This window comes from Mustela nivalis, assembly GCF_964662115.1.
Source record: "Mustela nivalis genome assembly, chromosome: 7".
NCBI lineage: Eukaryota > Metazoa > Chordata > Mammalia > Carnivora > Mustelidae > Mustela > Mustela nivalis.
The window spans coordinates 145,354,877-145,373,943 of record NC_139026.1 but is presented as its reverse complement, the minus strand read 5'-3'; the positions used below and the strand labels follow the sequence as shown (position 1 = coordinate 145,373,943).

Sequence of the window (19,067 nt, the reverse complement as noted above, 5' to 3'; positions counted from 1 at the left end):
AAATCCAAGGGAAAAAAATCTATTTTTAAATATTTCCTACTGGCCCAAAGGGCTGGTAAGTTTCACCTTTGGTGTTTAGGTAAGAATTTAGAATACGGTGTCCTCACGATATGCTTTCCAGTCCCAGACACAGGCACTCAAGGGAAGCGATGGCCCAGCGTAAACACAGCAGAGATTGGGAGGCGTTTTGGTTGAGAGAAGGAGAGAGCAGCATCATCAACGGCCAGAGAAGGAACTGGTGTCTGCAACCCAGTGTCTACGCCGTTGTCACATAAAAAAGTGTTTGCCAAAGCAGAGTGGAAGGATGCCATTGTATATCACAGATAATAATAACAATGTCTTCTCAGCAAAGCCAACCTGTTTTATTATAGTTCATTAAACAGAATTAAATTATGGACTCTTTCTGTAAATAAACAACCGTGATCTCATTGTCTACAAGTTTATTAGAAAAAGTTCTGAAGGGTTTTTTTTTTATTATTTCATTAAAAAATAATTGAGCTGCAGAATTTCCTTCTTTTTTTGCAGGTGAAATATTCAGAAACTTACAGGTGAACAGTGTTCTTCTCACAAGGAAAAAGCAGCTACAGGATGTGAAGAATCACGTCGTGCTGTCTGTAATTAATTGAAGATTGCTTATTTCAGAATTCAAGACAACACATTAGCGCTATGGTCTGTTTTTATATAATTTTGTTTTTCAAATCACATCAGAATCACAGAAAGCTCCAAGAATGATACCAAGAAGTCCCAGACACTGTTTCCCAGGACCCGTCCTTGCTAACAAGCCCAGTGGCCGCGGCTGCTTGACCACGGCTCTATGTGCGTCTCACGTTCTTGTGAATCATTATGGTTAAGTTGCAGATTGTACAATGAACTAAATCGGGAAATTGACATTAATCTAACTACTTTGTAGTCACAGACCTTCATTATATTTTGCCAATTTCCTCAATAATTGTCTTCCCGGGAGAAAGCACCAATAATCAGTCTCAGCCCCTGTAGCCGTCAGTGTCCGTGGCGCTTTGCCCCCTTCAATCTCCCTGAGGGGCACAGCCTGCCTTCTCCTGCTCTACCTGTGGCATTTCACAAGAGCACAGGCTAGTTATTTGGCGGAACAGGCTTTCATTTGTATCTGTCTCAAGCTTCCTCATGATTGCCATGAGGTCACATATTTCTGATAAAAGTGATGCTGGGCTCTTCTTGGGGAATCAAAACAGCAAACCACTACTTTTGTAAGGAAAATAGATCTGAAATTATTTTACCTGAAAGCAACTAATAGGAATTACAAATCTGCCATTTATTATTCACTAATAGTAACTGTGAGAAACCGGGCTATAATGACCACAGACAGAGCATTTGCGATGCACTAGACACTGGTAAATTTACATCATCTAACTCAGACCTTCCTGGTCATTTCCTTTCCCGAGCGGCTAGCTAGGCACCACGGTGTTAGGGCTGGGGACCATTATTCTGTGACTCTCACCCAATTCCTTACACTGGTCTCGTTTCTTTTCTTTTCTTCCTTTTTTTTTTTTTTTTTTTTTTACTCAACAAAGAGAAAGGTAGCATAGGACTGCCACTTACATGAAAGCTGCGACATTTCCGTGTGGGTTGGCTTTCTTTCTTTCGTTGTAGGAGGCAGGGGAAATTTTCTCAATGTTTCAAAGAATTTGCTATATACTAAAAGAAAAATGAAGACTTCCAGAGGAAATAAATTACAATTAAATTTTTAGAGAGACATGCTCATTATATTTTGCTCATAAAACATGTAGAGTTAAAAAGGAATCCTATGAAGTGACCAATTAAAACCAGAAAAATCAGAAAGAAGGGGGAAAAAGAAACAAAATAGAAGCAATAATTACAAAAAAATGAAAATAAAAACCAGTTATTAATATGATAGGTACTAACCTGAATGTGTCAATAAAACTTTAAATGTGTTTGTTCTATATACTCAAAATTTTTTTAAAAATGAGGGGAATTGGCAGAATGGATAAGAAAAAAAACCCTAGAAACAAAATAAACACGGGGCACCTGGGTGGCTCAGTCGTCAAGTGTCTGCCTTCAGCTCAGGTCACGGTCCCAGGGTCCTGGGACTGAGGCCCACATCAGGGTCTCCGCTGCACGAGAAGCCTGCTTTTCTCCCTCTCCCCCTGCTTGTGTTCTCTCTCTCTCCCTCTCTCTCTCTCTCCTTGTCAAATAAATAAAATCTTCAAACAAAACAAAACAAAAATAAACACATAAACCTTAACTATACGTTTTCTATAAGAAACTCCCTTTAAAGGTAAAGACTCATAAAGGATAAAAGGAAAAGGACAAACTTCGGGTTTCGGGTCTGACATGTAAACAGATCGCAAGCAGTCACTCTGTACCCTTAACAGCAATACTAAAAATGCTGAAAAAGTTAAAAACTGACTTTCCATGAACTTCAGAAAATTGAGGATGCAGAGCACACCGCCTCCCTGACATCCGGAGGGAGACCATCTGGGAGCATCACCAGGGTCTGAAGGTGCTGGGGCCGCGCACGGCCGATGCCGCTGGGTGACGCCTTTGGCCACGTCTGGCCTGGCAGGAGCAGCTCCCAGGGCTGCAGACACGGGGTGGGGGCTGTGCCTCCAGGAGCCTCAGGGGCTTCTACTCTCAAGAACCCTCATCGCTCTGAGCCATTTTCAAAAACCTCCAGAATTTTCCCAATGGTAATTCCTTTTCAAAAGAAGAAAAGGCTATATAGAAGTTTTCGTCAGCCTTTTCTTCATCCTGGGAAATGGAAAATCACTCTCCTGCCAACCCCACTGGGATACCTGTCTCACCTAAGGAAAACCTAACAGCTGATAAACACATCCCACGGACACAAGACCACCAAAAAAATGAAATTTAATCATGGGATTATAGAAAACTTCCCCTCTGCGCACACAGAGAATTCAAAATGACTGTAATAAGTACTCACAGATTCTAATGGAAAAAAGCAGACAACAAGCAACAATATGTGATGTAGGCAAAGAGTAGAAATTAAGGAAAAATCCAGAGAATGCTAGAAATTTAAAAATAATTCATTTTGACAGAAATCAGGAGTGCCTTTGATGTGATGGCTTACCAGTAAGTAGGACATATCTGAGGAGGGAGCCAGTGAGTTGGAAGGTAGTTGAACAGAAAGTACTCACAGTGAAATACAAGGAGAAAAAATAAGAAAAAAGAGAGAGAGAGAGGGGGGAGAATATTGAAGAAATCTGGAATAATTTCAAAACGTAAAACACATTCATACCTGGAATAGTAGAAAGAGAAGAGAGAAAACAAAGAAATATTGGAAGCAATAATGGAAAAGAATGTTTGGAAATTATTGACAGACACTAAACCAAAGATCTGGGAAGCCCAGAAAACACCAAGCAGGAAATATCAAAATAAAACAAAATCACCAGTTTGCATCATATTCAAAATTCAGGAAAATACAGAAAATCAAAGACAAAGACAATGGAACAGTATTAAGCTTTAAAAAGAGGACAGTCGTCAGGTAGGAGAGCACGGATGGACCTTGAGAGCATTATGCGGAGTGACACACATCGGTATAGAAGGACAAGGACTGAGTGGTTGCATGTGGAGGTGATGTGTGCGATAGCCAAAGTCAGGCGGTCAAAGACGGGATGGCGTATACGGCGGTGGGGGAGTTGTTAATCTACACGCATAAAGTTTCAGTTAAGCTAAAAAGGAAGGAGGGAAGGAGTGAGAGCTGCATAGACACCTCACTGTAGGAGACACTCAAATGGCAAACAGGCTTACGAGAAGACACTCGATGCCATAGGTCAATACGCAATTGCACATTGAAATAACGAGATAGTGCTACACGCTTCTTAGGATGACTAAAATCTAAATTCTGATAATACCAAGTGTTGGCAAGGAGGAGGAGCAAAAGGGACTTTCAGTGCTGGTGGGAACGAGGAATGGCGTAGCCACCTTGGAAGACGATTTGGTGGCTGCTTCCAAAACTGAACATAGTCCCACGGCACAAGTCTTCAGCATTTCCTGGTGTCTCTCCGACTGACCTGAAAACATGTGCCCACACAAAAAAAAGCCACTCACAGACACTTTTCTCACGAACACCGAAAACTGGAAATAACCAAGATGGATTCAATAGGTGACGGGATAAACAAATCCTGATCTATCTACACACTGAGATGTTGCTCCGTAATCAGGACAAGTGAGCTGTAAGGCACAGACAGAGGGGAAAGGGGAGGCTTGCTGCTGAGTGAAAGAGGCCAGTCTGGAGAAGCTCTGCGGTGTACGATACCAAACCCGTGATGGTGTAAAAAAGACAACAATACAAACATGGCAAATGACCAGTAACACTAGACAGTGCAACAGAAGGTGAAGGTGACGCACGGGGGTCTGGGGGACAGACAAGTCTGTGTGACACTGACACCTGGCATTGAGTATTTATCAATCTCCTGGAACTTCGTAGCCCAGAAAGGGAATCTTCACATACACAAATTAAGAAAAATCTCTTAAGAGGTTGGGGAGCTCCAGGAATGAAGACCAATGATGACAAAATAAAGGAGTTGTAATACTGATGCATGACTCGGCTCACGAGGGATAGCAGGGTGCCGTGTCACTGACTGATGTGGCAGCGTCGGTCACCTTCAGGGAGCCGAGGCTTTACGAGGAAAGCAGAAGGAAATGCACGGAATGGCTGCACTCCGACGCATGCCCGAGGTGTGCCAGGGGATCAGAACAAAGGACAGCCTGTGAAAACAAAGAAAATCTGAACAAACTCTGGGCCTTCATTCATAATATCGTCATTTCATACCGAGGAGGAGCCTGGTGTCTCTTGCAGGGGTAGAAGGGAAACAGAACAAACCCAAATTAAACAAGCAAGGTCCGTGAATTCTCCGAAGAGCACGGGTAGGGACTGAACACACACTCAGGGACTGAAGCTGAAACCGCAGGAAGCAGGAAGTCGGTCAGGCCGTGCTGGGTTACACTGTGAAACACAAAGCAGACATCGGGGATAAATCGCTGACTGAAGAAACATGCGTGCCAAGCCGATGTCTGGTGCAGAGAAACACCAAAGCATTTCTGTACAGAATCCCGTCTCTGGGAGATGGAGCGCGACCCCACTCGCCGAGTCTGGGCTGACAGTGCTGCCTTCCCACGGTCCACGTGGTCTAAAGGGGGGTGGGGGAGTAATCCTACCACCGAGAAAGCTGCCAGACATGGGGTGCAAGGGTGGGTAATAGCAGCAGTGACGGGTGGTGTCGACAGCACAGACCTTGATGGAGTGTGAGGAGCATGGCATTCGCCTCCGTTCTCTTGTGTTCCAGAGCCTCTAGCTTCCATCTCCTCGGGAGAAAATGTGGGACAAATCCCAATGGGGGTGCAGTCCATACAGTATCTTACTATCTCTCAGTATTTGCAAGGCCACAGCCAAGAGGTGCCTACGAAGACATGGCGACTAACTTTAATGTAGCATCCAGGATGGGCTCCTGGAACCAAAACAGCATGTAAGGTAGACACCAGGGCAATCTGAGTAGAATGCGGACCTTCGTTGGTAACAATGTTCCGTATTGATTCATTAATCGTGACAGGTGTGTCATGCTGAAGATATTAGTAACATCTCACAGTGGGGGAATAGGGGTGGGTGACAGGGAGATTCATACTATCTTTGCAATTTTTTGGTACAACTAAAGCAATTCTAAAAGAAAATGTTGATTAAAATCTATATTTTTATAAAAAGCACAGGGCAGTGGGTGGCAAATAAAGAAACTTAAAGCTGAATAATTTAATAGCTTCTCAAAGCGACGCTAGGTTCCACACAAAAGACTGGAAAAGGAGAGCCTGCGTATACGCCGGTCCAAGCGACCGTGCGGAGTCTCAGAGGCATAACTGGAGAAAGAAATATCGCGCTGCCGGCGCCCTGATGCCAACGGTTTGCCTCGGATGAGCAGACATCCCGGGACGAGCAACGCACGCATCTCTGGTCAACACAGTAAGTAGGATAAGGTTTTAGACATTTCTCCATGTCTCAACTAATGTGGTAACTGAACATTATAGAATCAGAAATCAGTTCATTAAGACAGACGAGCTCTTGCTGGAGTTACAGGAAGATGTGGAAAACAAGCCACCATGGGATTAAGGTTGAACCTCCTCTTCCTTCAGTTCCCATTTCCTCCTGCCCTTCTGCTGCTTCTTGTCTCGTCCGACTGTAAGGGGCACTTGCCCACCTCCAGACCCGCCTTGCCTACACACACCGTCAGCTGTCCTGGCCTCTTAGGCACACCTGCTGCTAATAAAATATATGTCCTCCCTGGTGACTTGACTGTCCTCCCCCCAAAACATCTCTCAGGTCAGCCTTTTGTCCACGAAGCTGACCCAAGTCATCCTCCTTGGCCCGATCTGTCCCCTACCCCGCAAGTACTTTCTGTCTTATCTACTTACCATTTTGGTGCTTTGTTTGATTTTACTTTCTAATTACCCCGACTACGTCTCCCGTTTCATTGCCTTACTTAGAATCACAGGATTCTTGTACAGTGCCGGGCAGGCACACCATACCCAACTCTGTTGACATGAACAGACAAAAAAAAAAAAAAAAAAAAAAAAAGGCAGACACTTTCAGATTACATCTTTCCATCCTTGGATAGGCAAAATCTGGACCAAATTCCAGAAGCTCCTGAATCAAGCCCAGATTTATGAAACTGGCCGTTCCTGAGGTCATCCTCAGTCTTTCCCAGGCTGAGGTCACTAGTCTCGAGTAAGTAAATTCAGAATGTTGGATTCAGTTTGCTGGCGTAGTGGCCGCCTGCTGTTGACGAGCACTCCTTGGCCATCAAGGGCTAAGTGCGGTGGGGGCTGGGCACTTGCCTCCTACACACCAGCCTTGCCCGCCCCCACCAGAGCTTCCACCGCGGCCTGCCCTGGGCCCCTTCCGCGAAGCTTCCCCACTCCACGGACACAGGACGGTTCTGCCCCCTTGTTAGACTGACTTCCTCTCCTAATGACGACGCTTATTTATCCTCTTCACATCCTGCTTTCTCATTACTCACTTTCAATTACGAGTCAGATTTCTTCTGGAGTTTAATTACTCTTCTGGTGGAAGATGATAAATTAATTTGCGTATTAACTCTGTAACACCTTTTAAGTTCAGTGAATTAGGTGCCATTGACTATTTTATTCTCTGTGCTGGAGGGCCGGTGTTTTACATGGACTGCAGCAAGAAGTGAGGCAGAGGGCTATCGTAGATAAAAGCATAGAAATTTGGCTGGATGGCTTTGCTCCCCTTCAAAGCTTTTCTGGCCTGGTGTCTCAGAGGCGGTGCTAATTTCAACATACCTGTCCCGAGCCACTGCATTATTGCAACGCCGTATCTTTTCTGATTATTTTCCAGATTATTAGCTATTTCCTCAGGGAAAACGTGTTGTATATGTAAAAGATTTATGGGTAAAGTGCAAACTTCATAATGTCCCAGCTGTGATGCAAATTTGGTCAGGTCAGTAGCTGGTGTCTGCTTTCTTGCTGCTGCTTCTGTCCTCCAGATCAGACCATATAGGCTCTCATCTATATACTTAGATGATCTTAGGCTAGATGGCAATGTGAATGCTGTGGGTGGTGTTTTTTTCAAGAGCAGTTTGAGTGCTATAGAAATTTGGCTGAAAGTACAGATAATTGCCGTATTGCTCTTCCCCAGTTGCCTCCAATACTATCACCTTGCATTGGTGTGGCTCGTTTGTTCTAATTGCTGAGAGAATACGGGCCCATTATTACTAAAACTAAGTTGTTGACCCAGGAGCAAAAACAATGCAATGGACGGAAAATGGTCTTTTCTACAACTGGCTCTGGAACAACTGTGTGTCACCATGCCAAAAAGAAAAAAAAAAAATCTAGACACACCTCACCACCATAAACTCAAAATGGACCACAGACATGAATGTAAACCACAAACACGTAACGTTCTGTAGGGAGAATGAAGGAGAAAATCTGGCTATAATGATGCCTCTTTTAGATACAACACCAAAGACACAATCCATGAGAGAAAGAATTATTAAGCAACTTCATTAAAATTAAAAACTTCTCACAAAGGACACTGTTAAGAGAAGCAGAAGACAAGCGATAGGCTGAGAGAAAATCTTAGCAAGGACCTGACTGACCATGAATGCTTATCCAAAATATACAAAGAGTCCTTAAAACCAAACAAGAAAGCAAGTAACCCAGTTGAATTACGGGTAAAAGATCTTAGCAGAAACCTTGCTAAAGAAGATGTGCAGATGGCAAACAGATAAAGATGAACCACATTCTGGGTCATAAGGGAAATGCCGTCTAAAACCACAGCGAGCTCCCAGGACACAAGTATTTCAGTGCCCCCAATCCAGAGCACTGACAACTTCAAATGCTGACCAGGTTGTGGGGCCACAGGGACTTGACTCATCGATGTGGAGGCAAAATGGTACACCCTCTTCAGAAGACAGTTGTCAGTTTTTCACAAAGGTTTTAGGTAGAGTTTTTCTTTTTTATGAAAGTCTCATGATATAAATCAACAATCATGCTCCTTAATCCATACCCAAAGAAGTTTAAAATGTATGTTCACACAAAAACCCATACATGATGTCTGCAGCAGCTTTATTCATCATGGCCAAAATTTAGGGTGTCTGGATGACTCAGTAGGTTAAATGTCCAACTCTGATCTCATCTCAGATCTGGATCTCAGAGTCCTGAGTTCCAAACTCACATGGGGGCCCATGTTAGGCATGGAGCATACTTCAAAAAAAAAAAAAATTCATCATCACCAAAATATGGAAGCAACCAAAATGTCCTTTAGGGAGAGATCGGTAAGAAAGTATGGTCCACTAGGACAATGGAATATTATTCAAAGCTAAAAAGAAATGAGCTATCAAGCTATGAAAACACATGGGGGAAATTTAAATGTGTATCTCTTAAGTGGAAAATATCAATCTGAAAATGATTCCAATATGAGTTCAGATAAAATCTATTTAAGATGTATTACATCATCATATATGACGTTATATGATGTTATTTGCATGTAAGTGTTTGAGATTACACATAAGACATAAGTATTTTTCTTCTCTGTTTTATTATATAATTCCCTCCCCATTGGTACTGGTCATTTGGGAACACTAGAAGGAATGTGGACTTTGAACATGAAAGCTTGGCTCAGGTGGGTCAAAGAAGAAAACACTGATCAATGAGCATTTAATTTGGTAAATTTAGAGTTTTTTAAAAATTATGTTTTGAGAGATTAGATGCTAATTTAATAATGGCTGGGGATGGGGGATTGTAAAACACACACAGAAGAACTGAGTAAGTCTAGCTGATTCGGATGCTTCTTTGCGGTGATGGCCGGGGTGTGGCAATCACTTGTAAGACAGAATACTCGGTGGTTATTACTTCACCCAATTCATGCTTAAATGTTTATCTTTCCTCCTTCTGTCCTCACTTTCCTTACTTAGTTTATTCTTTGAGTCAATTAATATGCATTTGAAATCTTTGGGTTGGAACAGAAGGGGGTGTTCAGCTTGCACAAATAGCTTTCTAGGGACATAAATTTCCCTTGTAAAAACCGAGGAACACCGGTTACAAAGCACCGTCCAGCCTCCACACCCACAGTGCTCGGTCAGCACAGGAACAGAATGGTCCTTGCTACTATCTTCTGTGCTTCTGGCTCTGTGACAAGTGGTTAGGTTGGAGGGTGAAAAGGATGGAACTTATTTGGGGTAACTTTATCATGTAAGCAAATTGGAAACATGTCTGATATGGATAACGTGATTTTCCCATTCCCATTTGGGGATGGCCCAGCAAGAGTTTCAGAGGTACTGATCAAGTTTTTAGGAAATTAAGAAATCTTACCTGTGACATTTTCCATCATTCTAGAACACTTTAATCCTGAGTACTTTAATAAGGGTTTTAATGACCCATTTTATAGGTCTCTTCCTTCTATAGCCTTCTTTGGGGGCGTGTAGATAGTCTGGAAATCCATTATAATAGCAATTAGTGATTTCTTTTCCAATATGTCTACGTACCCACTGGGAGTACTTGAAAATATTTATATTATTGAATTATTTTCCTGGCATACTATTTCTTTAATTTTATTGACACTTCCCGAAGTTTCTGAGTCTACTGATACTTTGTAACTCACGCCGGTAGTACTGAGGTGAAATTATAAACCTCAGAGGTGTGATTTGAGGAATCTATGAAATCCGCATTGAAACCACAGACCAGCACTGATGAGTGCACTTCAGAAAAAGCACTGGCTTCCTCTACCTACATCTTGGGATTCCAGCAAATTACCGCCTGTAATGAACTGCAGGTACTTTCTGATGAGCACAGGGATGAGCATTTGGCTGTTTATCATTTTTCCTCTACCAATGTGACATCTCCGCTGATTACTTATATTATGGCTAATTTGCAGCTTATCATCAGTCCTGGTTTCTTAATAAATGTCTCATTAAGTGATGGGAGCTGTCACTTTGCCTCCGTGTTCCCACTTCCCAGTATAACTTGCAAACATTTTGGAGGAAAAAAAAAAAAAAAGACTACCGGACGTCACACGTGTCATTTGCAATCATGTTCTAATGCGTCAGAGGGGGCATGTTAAGTAAATGCCCTTCACAACTCATTACTGCAGACTGGACAAGCGTAATTAGTCACCATATTGTTGTTTTGTTTTCACAGTTCGGGCTTTGAGTACGTGACTGCACCAGGCAAATGAAGAGCACCAGCGAGCAAGTCCACACTCCCAGTGTGTTGGAGGAACCGTCAGGTTGATCCGAGGGGGCTGGTAAGGATTTACTTGCTGGTCACAAAACACGAGACCAGGGAGGTAAACTCTCAAACAAGGCTGGGGACGTACACAGCAAAGCACCTGAGTCTCTAAGAACAAGGGGCCAGGAAGAAAGACCTGCGTCCTCTGCCCTGGGAATAAAGGATGGGTTGTGAGTCTCCTCCTCCTCGTCGTCATCAGCAATCACGGGAAAGCGCGCATCAGGTTGCAGAAGGGGGTTTTTGCTGATTTTGCGGCAAAGTTGCGATGGCTATCATCAATTTAGGTAGTAACTTCTAAAGTAAACTTTCTGGAAATCAAGGGAAATAAAGTAATGAGAAGTATCTTGATACATTTTCACATTTTCCTTCAGAAAGGCAAAAGCTTAGTTGGTCAGAGCTGTGTCATTGTCCTCACATGGAAAAGGGAGGAGAAGGTCCCTGCTTTTGTCCTCGTGTCACAGGGGACAGAGACAGCCCTTTTATGAGAAATCAGGCCGGAAATAGTCATTTGGCTACATTATTTTTAAGTGGGAAATCGTCCTGACTTTCAGAGGATACTTAACAGGGGAATTGATTGTTGTGAATGTAGTTTATTGCCCAGGGAACACAATCTCTCTGAACGAGCCTTTTTATTTGAGTATTAAGTACATGTGGGAAAGTGCCATATTATAGGTAGGTAGCTGGATAAATGCTCATGGAATGAACATGCCAGCTTAACCATAGCCCGGACAGAGGTGTGGAGCATGCCAGCGCCCTAGAAGAAACCGCTGCATTGCCATCCAGTTCCCAACTCTGCCAAGCATTACCAGTCTCCTAATTTCTAACCTCGCACGTTTTCGTGTTTGCTTCAAACTTCTTTAGGAAGGGAAGCATACAGTATTCCTTTTTTAAATGCTTACCTTTGCTCAGTATTTTCTTCAATTCATAGGACATTTTGTGATTACGTGAGTTTGTTGCTCTCAGTACTGTCTCATATTCCATTCCGGTGTGGAATCCATCCGTCCTACTGATGGTCACTTATGTAGATTCTGGTTTGGAGCTATTGCGTGTAGCAAGGTCACGGGCCTCCTTTTACCTGTCTTTGGTTGGCTGAGATATCAGGCATGGAGGCAAACCCCAGTACATACTGTCGGACAGACTCCAGGCTGCTCAATCCAAACCCACTCCCTCCAGCAGCGCACTAGGCTTCCCACGGCCCAGACTCTCCTTTCCCCTCATTGTGCGTTAGCCTTTCGCATGCGTGCAGAGACACCTTATCATGGCTATTACGCTTCTCTGGTGACTGATGTCACGGAGCACCTTTTCAAATATTTATAGGCCATTTTAATATTCCTTTTATGAACTGTATATTCAAGTCATTATCCATTTTTTCCATTGGCTTGTCTTTATGTATTCTGCATAAAAAGTATTTGTTAAATTATATAGCCTTTTCATGATGACTAAAATATGCAAATATTTTGGCACTAACCTTGGGTTTTCGTTGAGGATTGCCCACAGCCTGGTCATTCCGGCTCTTGAGCTTCTGTCTGTCTAAACAGAACACGAGAGCAACTAATGGAGCTCAGAGTTCTGATATTCTGACATTTCCATTGTCTTGGACAAAGTGTGATACTCACGCTTCTCCTAAACTATTAAGAATAGAATTAATATATATGGTATGTAAATGTAAATCATTTTCTTTAAATCATTTTGAGTACATATACAATTTAAAGCTTTGTATCAGTAGTTTGATATTACTAATCTACGGTTTCAAGATTTCAACCATATTATTTCATATTCAAATGTTCAATATGGTTATCACATCTCATTGCTTATTTTTTGAAAATATAAAGATGTCTTGCAAAATTCTTACTTAACATTGCTTTGGAATTTACTAATACTCTAATTTGATTAGAGACACCAGGATTAAATAGTATTTTCTTTTAAATCGTTACTTTTCTTTAAAAAATGCATCTTTTTTGATGCCAGCCTTTGAAATTAAATAGTGTAAAATTAGTACACTTAAAAAAAAATTGCCACATCTCACGTTACCGCAGTTTAAATCTACTGTCCCCAAATAACATGGTTTTGTGTGATGTCTCTCTGTATTTCATGTAAAACAAAACTGTAATGATTTCTAGAGGCATAAGAGGAGGGGCTAGAAGGGTGGATTAGAGCATCCGACACCTTTAAGTCATTTCCTGGTGGCCATGATTTTCACCACAGCTCTCTCAGGAAGACTCTTTTATTTATGATGGATATTAAGAAGCTCATAAGCAGAGACCTGGCAGAGCTGCTGTGATAGTAAATACTGGCTGGACCGTGTCCTCCAAACAGTCAGGGGCTAAGTTCCAATTCCGGCCGTGACTACTGTTAGAGATGGCGCTTTTCAGAAGGTAGTCAACGTTGAATGAGCTCAGAAGGGTGGGGGTCTGCTCTGGTAGGACTGGTGGCCTTTCTAGGAGAAAGAAGAGCCACCTGCAACCTCTCTCCACCATGCGGCGATGCCGTGAGACGGTGGCATCCACACCAGGAAGGGGGCCCTCCCCGGAAGCCGGCCATGCCCACCCGATCTCAGACTTCCCGCCTCCTGAGCTGTGAGGAGGCTAACGTCTGTTTAAGCTCCGGCTCTGTAGAATTTTGTGATGGCAGCCAGAGCTCAGCAATACAGAGGAGAACCTTTTGTCTATGGTCACTATAAAGATCTCTGAATCTGAAATAGATTCAAACCTTGTCTGGAATTGCACGGAATCTACTGATGGTTTTAAAACACCTTATGTATATTAATTTTGATTCCTTCTATCCATGAACACTGATCTACTTCTCCGATGAGTAGTTTTTCACAACTTTTGATAAAGATGAATATGTTGATCTGTCAGTATCTTTTACATACTTGTATTTTTTAAATTCCCTATATTTCTGTTGCAATACTAAGTGGTAAATTTTAAGGTGTTTTTATTTTTGTTTATTGATGTTGTAGAGAATCTACTAATTTGCATATTTTGTATCTGTCTCACTGTAACTGGGCTAGATAAACCTTTAATAAATAAAGAGTAGGGGTGCCTGGGTGGCTCAGTGGGTTAAGCCGCTGCCTTCGGCTCAGGTCATGATCTCGGGGTCCTGGGATGGAGTCCCGCACCGGGCTCTCTGCTCAGCAGGGAGCCTGCTTCCCCCTCTCTCTCTGTCTGCTTCTCTGCCTACTTGTGATCTCTGTCTGTCAAATAAATAAATAAAATCTTTAAAAAAAATAAATGAAGAGTAAATTGGGTGCGGGTTAGCCCCTCATCATACCCAGGAGGTTTTGCTGACAGACAAGTGTGGTACCACTCTGAGAAGTGGGACCAAACCTCCATGGCTGATTCTCAAGGTAGTTTCCATTCTTCTCTCATCAACTTGACAAAACATCTTGGACAGCATTTTGAGACAAAGTATAAGAATCATTATGTCCCCTTATCATTCTTAAGGGAATAGGAGACTCCCTTAAGAGAGGGAATCCCAGGATTCCTGAGAGAAGATCCCATTTAATTCACATCCAAGCAAGTTTCTTTTTTATTTTTGGGGGGATTTTATTTATTTATTGAGAGAAATAGCACAAGCAGGGGGAACGGCAAGCAGAAGGAGAAGGGAAGCAGGCTCCTGTTGAGCAGGGAGCCCAACGCAGGGCTCACTCCCAGGACCCCGGGATCATGACTCGAGCCAAAGGCAGATGCTTAACCGACTGAGCCACCAAGGAGGCCTTCCTAGACTCTGTTACCATGTCACATGGGCATTCGTCTTCAGGAAGCGTTTACTTCAGTGAGGATGACAGCTCACTTTCATGAATGGTAGAAGTTGAAGGGTGGACAGGCTCTTACGATGAGTGGAAACACTGCAAAGATTTTCCCACACTTCTCCAAGTGCTTTAAACTCTGCTGGGTCAGTATCTACTATACTCAAGAAGTTTCTGTTTGTTTTTTTTGTTTGTTTGTTTTTCTTTGTCATTTTATTTAGCAGTTTCATCTGTGTGTTAGTTCAAGAAATATGATACAAGACAGTTTTAGTGTTTCAAAATCTAGTATCTACAAGTTTTCAGGCCATATATATTTTGGCATTTGGAACCATCAGAATTTTTGAAAGATAATGTGTATTGACTGAATTTCAGGTAAAGCATAGAGCAGCCTCACATGAGCAAACACGTATTATACCAGCAATGAAGTACATGATTATTACCAGTAGTAAGATTAAAGAAAACAGGACTGTAATAGTCTCATGCCAGCTTTAGTTTGGTCTCTAAAAATGTTGGGATTAGGGGCCCCTGGGTGGCTCAGTCAGTTAAACATCTGCTTCGTCTCGGGTCATGGTCCCAAGGTCCTGGGATCAAGCCCCAAGTTGGGCTCCCTGAGCAGGGAGCCTGCTTCTTCCTCTCCCACCCCTTTTTGTGGGAGTGTCTCTCTTTTTCTCTGTATCAAATACATAAATAAAATCTTTAAAAATATATGTGTGGATGCCAACTTGCAAAAAGTGAAATCTTTAGGCTTTTAGAAATATTTAGAATTTGGAAATACAGAAAAAGTGATAATGAACCTTTGTGAGCTTTTATAATTGTATATCAGTCTATAGATACTTCAAAATGGTCTATTTCACCATTTATTTTTTAAATATTTTATATATTTGACAGACAGAGATCACAAGTAGGCAGAGAGACAAGCAGGGAGGGAGAGGGAAGCAGGCTCCCTGCTGAGCAGAGAGCTTGATGTGGACTCGATCCCAGGACCCTGAGATCATGACCTGAGCCGAAGGCAGAGGCTTTAACCTACTGAGCCACCCAGGTGCCCCTCACCATTTAAATTTTAACTAAGGGCTTTCCAATGGGAAATAACAGCTAGTTTGTCTGCCCGTTACCCCAGCACATCACTGACATAAAACACGGAAGTGATCAAAATTCCACCGGTATTCTTCAAAGAGCTGGAGCAAATAATCCTAAAATTTGTATGGGATCAGAAGAGACTCCGAATCGCTAAGGAAATGTTGAAAAACAAAAATAAAGCTGGGGGCATCACATTACCTGATTTCAAGCTTTACTACAAAGCTGTGATCACCAAGACAGCATGGTACTGTTATAAAAACAGACACATAGACCAGTGAAACAGAGTAGAGAGCCCAGATATGGACCCTCAACTCTATGGTCAATTAATCTTCGGCAAAACAGGAAAAAATATACAGTGGAAAAAAGACAGTCTCTTCAATAAATGGTGCTGGAAAAACTGGGCAGCTATATGTAGAAGAATGAAACTCGACCATTCTCTTACACTGTACACAAAGATAAACTTGAAATGGATAAAAGACCTCAACGTGAGACAGGAATCCATCAGAATCCTAGAGGAGAACATAGGCAGTAATCTCTACGATATCAGCCACAGCAACTTCTTTCAAGATATGTCTCCAAAGGCAAAGGAAACAAAAGCGAAAATAAACTTTTGGGACTTCATCAAAATCAAAAGCTTCTGCACAGCAAAGGAAATAGTCAAAAAAACAAAGAGGCAACCCACTGAATGGGAGAAGATATTTGCAAATGACAGTACAGACAAAAGGTTGATATCCAGGATCTATAATGAACTCCTCAAACTCAGCACACATGAAACAGGCAAACATATCAAAAAATGGGCAGAAGATATGAACAGACACTTCTCCAATGAAGACATACAAATGGCTATCAGACACATGAAGAAATGTTCATCATCACTAGCCCTCAGGGAGATTCAAATTAAAACCACATTGAGATATCACCTTACACCAGTTAGAATGGCCAAAATTAACAAAACAGGAAACAACATGTGTTGGAGAGGATGTGGAGAAAGGGGAACCCTCTTACACTGTTGGTGGGAATGCAAGTTGGTGCAGCCACTTTGGAGAACAGTGTGGAGATTCCTCAAGAAATTAAAAATAGAGCTTCCCTATGACCCTGCAATTACACTCCTGGGTATTTACCCCAAAGATACAGATGAGGTAAAAAGAAGGGCCATCTGTACCCCATGTTTATAGCAGCAATGGCCACGGTCGCCAAACTATGGAAAGAACCAAGATACCCTTCAACGGATGAATGGATAAGGAAGATGTGGTCCTTATACACTATGGAGTATGATGCCTCCATCAGAAAGGACGAATACCCAACTTTTGTAGCAATATGGACAGGACTGGAAGAGATTATGCTGAGTGAAATAAGTCAAGCAGAGAGAGTCAATTATCATATGGTTTCACTTATTTGTGGAGCATAACAAATAGCATGGAGGACATGGGAAGTTAGAGAGGAGAAGGAAGTTGGGGTAAATTGGAAGGGGAGGTGAATCACGAGAGACTATGGACTCTGAAAAACAATCTGAGGGGTTTGAAGTGGCAGGGGGGTGGGAGGTTGGGGTACCAGGTGGTGGGTATTCGAGAGGGCACAGATTGCATGGAGCACTGGGTGTGGTGAAAAAATAGTGAATACTGTTTTTCTGAAAATAAATAAATTGAAAAAAAAAAAAACCACGGAAGCAAACCTGAGTTGCGGGGTCTGTGACACGTGTCCTACTCTGAGAAGTCCCACGTATCTTATGTCAGAAAGTGTGAATTCAGCATTAATTTCACTGGAGATGAAATTCACAAACCTGATTGCCTCGGGTCACACAGCCCCGTAGGAGGCAGAACTCGTAGAACACCTGGTCCATTGGCGGCTGGAGCACATGCCTGTTTCCTACCACTGAACATCTTATCAGCGTACAATGCAACTGGCGGATCATCCTTCCTGGCATGGTCGGAGAAAACAAAAAAAATCCAAAGTTCCAGTTCATTAGAGGATACATTCTGTGCTGCTTCCAGCTCCGGGCAGATGAAAACTCAGAGAAACGGAGATGGAAATGCCTGAAGTCAGACCCTCCTGTCCTCGTTCTGCATGTTCTTGGCTGTGTTACACCAACTGGCCGTTAAATTTGTATTTAACGGAGTTGCCGGTGGTTTACGTGAAATTATCAACTAGAATCGAAGCTGCATGAGGCCTCATATGTATGTTAAGCTTTTTACTCTATTCTAAGATGGTCGATCAGAGTTGTACAAAAAAATATATATTTCTCCTTGGATTTGACCATCGGGGACCACTGGATTCTACTGACTGGACGACCATCTTTGGGATTTAGAAAAAAAAATCATTTCATTTCTGCTCTTACACGACAAGAATGAGTGCAGTGTCTTCCCACTTTAAATAATCTCCAAGTCTGGACATGTAAATCCTCACTGAGTAAGAAGGACCTTGGAGCCTCAGACATGGTTTTTCCTGTGGCTGCTTCTCTGTCCCATCTGAGAAGGAGCCAGAAGGCACCGGGGGCCGAGGCCCCAGCGTGGCTCGGAGCTGAGCTGCTGCTCCTGGGACGTGGCCAGCCCGCCTGTTGCCGAGGGGTGGAGGGCACCTATGCCGAACCTGTGCCAGCAGCAGCCCCAGCAAGGGGGGCGCTGAACACAGCCGTGGATTTGGCGAGAGCTGAGCACGGAAATCCATTATGCTGAGCACCTCCAAGCTTCCCCTCTGTGCGTGGGGACCGGCGTCTGCGTGTTTCAATCCCAGCTGTTTGCACAGGTCAAGGCCAGCGCTGCTGCACTTAAGACAACTTGAAATTGTATCTTGAACACCAGCTTTTCAGGGGATCAAGCTGGAAGAGAAATGTGTCCCTAAAATAGTTACATTGGAATCCTCACCCTCCGTACCTTGGAAGGAGACCTTCCTTGGAAATAGGGTGTTTACAGAGGGACCAAGTTACGTTGACATCATGAGTGTGGGTCCTCATCCAAGCCCAGCTTCCTAATAAAGACGGAACTGTGGACACAGAGATGGAGACAAAGGGAAAACCTTGGAGATGGGCTACGTGAGGGAAGCGTCTGTCAGCCAAGGAAGGCTCACGACGGCCGCCACCACCAGAGGCCAGGAGGGAGTCCTGAAGCAGCCTTGGCTGAAGAAGCCATCCTGATGATGCCTTCATCCTGAGATTCCAGCTTCCAGAGCTGTGAGACCCTACATTTCTGTTGTTGCAATTCACCCCCTTTGTAGTACTTGGTGGCGGCAGCCCTAGCAGATGACTTCACCCGTTTCCCCACTGATGGGCTGACCTCTCCAGTGTGCCGCCCCTCTATTACCTCACAACTCAAAGAGCCCGAGACTTCTCTCCTAAGGACCTGGATTCTGGAATCTTCATCATCAGAGCCCAGCTGTGTGTTTGGGAGATGCCAGCCATTTCCATGGGGACTCACCAGCGTCTGCTGACAAGTGGGGATAACTGACACGCACACGTGCGAGCAATGATCTGTCAAGTTGAGGACTCTAGCCATCG

The 19,067-nt window shown here is 43.2% G+C and overlaps 1 long non-coding RNA gene across 2 annotated transcripts; it reads right to left on the bottom strand.

Annotated features, from left to right (window-relative positions):
- Nucleotides 1-470: 470 nt before the first annotated feature.
- Nucleotides 471-18,396, bottom strand: LOC309868691. Of its 2 annotated transcripts, none has more exons than XR_014313785.1 (3): nt 18,164-18,396; nt 17,358-17,494; nt 471-612 (listed from the first exon to the last, which is right to left on the bottom strand). It is a non-coding gene; the product is annotated as an uncharacterized lncRNA (long non-coding RNA). The 2 variants fall into 2 exon arrangements; XR_014313786.1 differs by lacking the exon at nt 471-612 and adding an exon at nt 10,789-11,060.
- Nucleotides 18,397-19,067: the final 671 nt, after the last annotated feature.